The sequence below is a fragment of the Archocentrus centrarchus genome, chromosome 9 (assembly GCF_007364275.1).
Source record: "Archocentrus centrarchus isolate MPI-CPG fArcCen1 chromosome 9, fArcCen1, whole genome shotgun sequence".
NCBI classification, from domain to species: Eukaryota; Metazoa; Chordata; class Actinopteri; order Cichliformes; family Cichlidae; genus Archocentrus; species Archocentrus centrarchus.
The window spans coordinates 2,830,770-2,836,365 of record NC_044354.1 but is presented as its reverse complement, the minus strand read 5'-3'; the positions used below and the strand labels follow the sequence as shown (position 1 = coordinate 2,836,365).

Below are 5,596 nucleotides of genomic sequence, written 5' to 3'. Positions count from 1 at the left end.
GTAAGCAGAGATTTTTCTGCATAAATTTGATGCTCTCTGGGAGTATTGTAAGTTCTGCCCAGGCCCGAGGAAAAGAGAAAACTGTCATCTTGCCTTCAAATAAAGAACTTGTGGGAAACAAAGGGTCTCAATTGACTGCTAAAGGGAAAAATGTTGCATTATTTACATTAATGATCACTGGTTGAGCAGGCTTTTGTGCTGTGTTATGTCTTTGCATGTTTTAACTGGAGAGGTGCACCGTGGAGTTCAGACTGAGAGGCCTTGTGTGTGTGTGAGACCGGTCTGTGTGTATGTGTGTCTGTGTGGCAGCGGGCCGTGTGTCAGTGTGTGTGTGTGTGTGTGTGTGTGTGGAGCTGAGAGCTGTCTGCTCTGAGTATGTTTTTGTTTTGGGGGTTTCAGTGTCCGTATTGTTGATATTGTGTTGAAGCGCTTTTGAGAATGAAGTGAAAGGTCCGGACGGACAGCCGGCAAAGTGACGTCCGGACACACATGAACTCTTACCTCCTGAATGGGAGGGGGGGGAGCGCAGTGTGTCGATGTGCTCCACCGTGAAGGGGGTGAGGTGTGTCTACCCATGAGCCGTGGATGCTTATGGACATGGTGAGACTAGCTGATGGACTGTTTTCAACATCACACAAAAAAAACATCACACTTTCCTTGGGAGAAAATGCTGCAGATGCAATAGACAGTGTGTATCATGAACTGAGGGAGGAGCATTTCTTTGAGGACTTACCAGCAGAGCTTCTCATGGTGGAAAACTATCTTAGAGCAATCTTGTGTTCTATTTGTTATCACATCTGCATTTTCTTAAAAACACTAACTGACTCTAATTTTCAGGTACAAAGAGGTCGGCACTCATCCATGTACACTTTAACTATTCATTCCCAATTACCAGTGTGTGTGTGTGTGTGTGTGTGTGTGTGTGTGTGTGTGTGTGTGTGTGTGTGTGTGTGTGTGTGTGGAAAACTATTGGCTAGGCAAACACAGGATGTGTATGTAATACATTCTCTGTATTTTTGGTTTATGGGGTTGAAATAAAAATCAATGTTAAAAACTGTACAGACTGCTCATTTTTAACTCTGCATTCCTCATGGAAAACACAGTGCAATATATGTTTAAACATCTTTTCATTCATAAAACATCACATACTATGCCCCAAACAAACAAAAACTATGGTTAAAGCAATAGCTGTGTATTTTCCTATCTAAGGTGGGGGGGGGGGGGGTTCTTAGAGCAATCTTGTGTTCTATTTGTTATCACATCTGCATTTTCTTAAAAACACTAACTGACTCTAATTTTCAGCTACAAAGAGGTCGGCACTCATCCATGTACACTTTAACTATTCATTCCCAATTACCAGTGTGTGTGTGTGTGTGTGTGTGTGTGTGTGTGTGTGTGTGTGTGTGTGTGTTAGTTTAGTTTCTGTTTTTTTTTAAATCCACAGTAAAACTTTTGAATAGTCTGTTTTTATTCAATAATAATAATAATAATAAACCCGTCATCACTGTGAAAAGGATCATGGCATTAGTTTCTCATCATTCAACATTATAAATTTGACTCGATAAAGTCAGAACATAAAGTAAAACATCACAGGTTTAGATTAGTATTACCCCCACTCCACTTTGTGATTTGTGAAGCTGGATCTGGTGTACCACGGCCGCTGATGAAATTCCTTCACTATCAGTGAACTGTTTTGGCTAGGAGCTGGCATCTGGCTTCACATTGCCCCCACCCTCTCATCTCCGTCTGCACCCCCTCCTGACCCTGACCTTACCCACCATATTGCTATCCTGGCTTTAAATGTGCAAATATGTTTCTGCTCTGTCGCAGAGGTTTTTGTAACCTTATACTGTGTATGTGCATATGTATACAAAGTATGAGATGAGTTTTTTTTTCCTCACTCAACCCTATATGTTTTCACTATTGTTTCTGTCTTTTTAATGGCAGCGCCTCCAGAAGGGGGACAGCATGGCCACAGTTCACCTATCTCCCCATGTTTGTTCTGTTTGTCTTCTTGGATGGGTGTTCTGTTAACTGTAATTTCCCCATTGTGGGATCAATAAAGTATCAAATAGATGTACGTCCCTAAAAAAGCCCCAAAGTCTCAGTCATGCAAGGCCTAAATTGTTTTTATTCATAAAGAATCAAAAACTTCACATGCACCGTTGTTTTGATCAAATGTAAGTTCGACAAGAACCCCTGACAGGAGGAGTTGAATAACATCAGGAGCTATTTCCCTAAAACACTAAGGAGTGTAGAAGATCATTTAATCATTAAAGATATGCGTTTTTCACACACTTTAACCACAGTGTGCATTGAATGATACCATAATCTTCTGTATCACCCCTCCTATGATCACTCCCCACTCCTATGTACGATTTAAAATCCACAACTTGATGGTTAAGCCTGTCTTTTGACCTGGATAAATAAACTTAAACTACTTTTTATTTTACCCAAAAGCATCTACACCAGCTTTCAGCACCATAGGGCATATCTTCTAACTGCTTGCCTGCACAAAGAGTCTAAAGTCAGCACAGAAACATGCTGTGGAAACAGCACAACTTAAAAATACGTTTGTTTTTTTCTGTATCGTAGCCTGCACACTGGGTTTAGCGTCAGAGCAAAGGATCATGGGAGTTCTCATGGCGGTGTTTATGTGTTTAGTTATAGAGTTATCAGCTATGCTATAGGTGAACTGTGGCCGTGCTGCCCCCCCTTCTGGAGGCGCTGCCATTAAAAAACAGAAACAATAGTGAAAACATATAGGGATGAGTGAGGAAAAAAATCATCTCATACTTTGTATACATACACACATACACAGTATAAGGTTACAAAAACCTCTGCGACAGAGCAGAAACATATAGCATGGGAGCACTAGGGTGGGGAGGGATGGACAGGGGAGCCAGCGGAGGCGAGGGGGGGGTCGGGTTACTGTGGGGCTGACTCAAACTCCCTCCTCAGCTAACAGTTCTGATAAGATGTAGAGTTCATCAGCAGCTAGGTCAGGGAGATCAGTCCAACACAGGTCAGAAGAAGACAGGACAGCGGGGGTGGGGGGGGGGGGGGGGGGGGGTGGGTAGAGCATCTGTTTACAAACATCCCGGAGACAAGTTGATAAGCGGCAGTCCAAGGACGTCAGGGAGCCAAATTCCTGACTCTATGACTTGTTTTGGTACAGACTGTACTGATTAAATTGTTGACAGCCTTCAGTCTTACTGGCACCTCTCTGTGGCGAAAAATCCAATTCATCCGAATCTTCTTGGTTCGTTCCTTCGCCGTGCAGAAACAGATACGTACATCTCCAAGATCTTACCCCTCAGAATCAGCTCCAGATATACAGAGTCTGAGTTTGAGTCTGTACCCTTCCCGCGTTCCCGTCATAAGCAGCCTTACCAAGGCCAGACAGCTGCCTAGACTTCCTGAATTGCAACGACAAACCAGGTATCTCCCGGTCCAATTCGGAGAAACCCCAGTGTCAATAAGCCAAATGTGTGTGTATTCCATTGACAATACGGCCAGGCACGTCATCTTCCACACCACACAGGAATCCATAATGTAGCCAGCTGGAATGTCAATTGATAAAGAGGGAATAGGGTTCTCCTTCCCCCAATCTCCTCATGGTGAAAAATTGATCAAAACAATGGTGTTGAGAGCAGAGGTGGGAAGTAACGAAGTACTAATACTTCGTTACTGTACTTAAGTAGATTTTTTAGGTATCTGTACTTTACTTAAGTATTTATTTTTCTGACTACTTTTTACTTTTACTCCCTACATTTTTACACAAGTATCGGTACTTTCTACTTCTTACATTTTCAAACAGACTCGTTACTTTTTAACACGTCAGGGAGAAGTTTGCGTTTCCGGTCAGTGCGCCGTCAGTCATCAAGCGATCTGAGCCTAAACGGAGGAATATTAACATATAAGAGACAATCGTACTGGCGTATCCTCCATCACCGGGGCTTATCGGGTACAAAGGGATTAAATACACAAACCCATATAATTAATGTCTCATTTATAGCGCTATAATCAGGGGTCACAGCGGGCCGGACCGAGTCCGTAAGTTATGCTCGCGGGACATAAACAGCTTAGCTAGCGGTACTGAAGAGGAGCGAGCATGAAGGGAGTAACGTGTGGCAGGTAAATGCAACGTTTCTAAATGCTCAACAATATCAGCAAACACACAAAGTGTGTGCAGTTTGTCACACAGTGTGTCTGCTAGCTAAAAGAAGAGCTGCTGTATTTCAGGGAGAGCAAAGAGAGAGAAGTTCACTCAGAGATGGAGAAAGAGGACAGGAGAGGAAGAAGAGAGGTTAGAGTTAAAGGTAAGGACTGGAAATAAACTGAAGTATGCTGACTTTGTGTTATTCAAAGATTGTATGAAAATACTACAGTTTAGTACGTAATAAACAGGTTATCTTGTACTGTATTTACAGTAAAGCTCTGTGTTGGTGCACTTTGTGTTCATGGTCAGAGTTACAGATTACATCAGTGCAGCAGAGATGAGTTTGAATCAAAGCTGCTGATGCTGAGATTCATTCACTGAATCCAACATTTCTGTAGCCTGTATGCTGTCAGTGTAGGGGAAGGAGATCAGCTCAGATAGCTGTGAAATACTGGGTTACATCTTTGTGAGCTCACTTCATCCACACAGAGCAGTAAACCTCAGAGCAGCAGCAGCAGCAGGTCAGCTGATCACAGCCTGCACACCAACATCATTTACTGGAGCTCACAATAGAAAGTTGTGGTTCTTCTCCCCATGCAGAGCCACTACAGCTGATCTTAGGGTTCCTCCACCTTCTGAATCCCACTGTAACCCCTGAGTATCCTCATGTTTGTGTTTATGTGGAGGCACAGTCACCCTCTACTATGGAGGACACAGAGAATAGAGCTGTGCTTAAATTCCCTTTCACAATTTGTGATTCAAGCTGAGTCCATTCATTAGAATGCAAATTTAGATTGAATAATGTTTGTGTTCTCATGTATTATTTTATATTATTACAATAATATATAATAAGGTTCAGTTAGCTTTACACAAAAATAGCAGGTAGAAATGTCCCCCAAAGAGCTACTTTTACTTTCTTACTTTGAGTAAATTTCAGAGCCTGTACTTTTTTACTTTTACTTAAGTAAAGAAGTTGAACCAGTACTTCGACTTTTACCAAAGTATTTTTTTAACACAAGTACTTGTACTTCTACTTAAGTACAGAATGTCAGTACTTTTGCCACCTCTGGTTGAGAGACCAGCTGACCAGATCCATAATTATAAATTCCAGTTCGGAAGTTCTGTGAAGAGAGGCTCTAAAGCAGCAAAGCAGCAAAGCAGGGGAAAAAGGAAGGGCTGGGGAGAGAAGAAAATACAACTTTGTTATGAATTTCTTAAACCCGTTCACCTTTTTGGATTTGAATTAGAATATTCTCTATAGGTGAGGGATTTAATACTCTTTCCCACTCTGTGTAGTCAGAAAAGAACGTAACTGTAGATATCTAAAGAAATCATTTTCTGGAGATGGAAATACCCACATAACTCTTCAATATATAAGGTTATTACTGTGATTTACTGATGTAAAAACATTGAGCCCTGATCAGCCCATTTGTC

At 41.9% G+C, this 5,596-nt stretch overlaps 1 protein-coding gene across 4 annotated transcripts in view; it reads left to right on the top strand.

The window, feature by feature from the left end:
* Positions 1-5,596, top strand: part of LOC115786271 (protein shortage in chiasmata 1 ortholog-like) — a 233,130-nt gene that overhangs the window by 1,276 nt on the left and 226,258 nt on the right. The window lies entirely within an intron of this gene.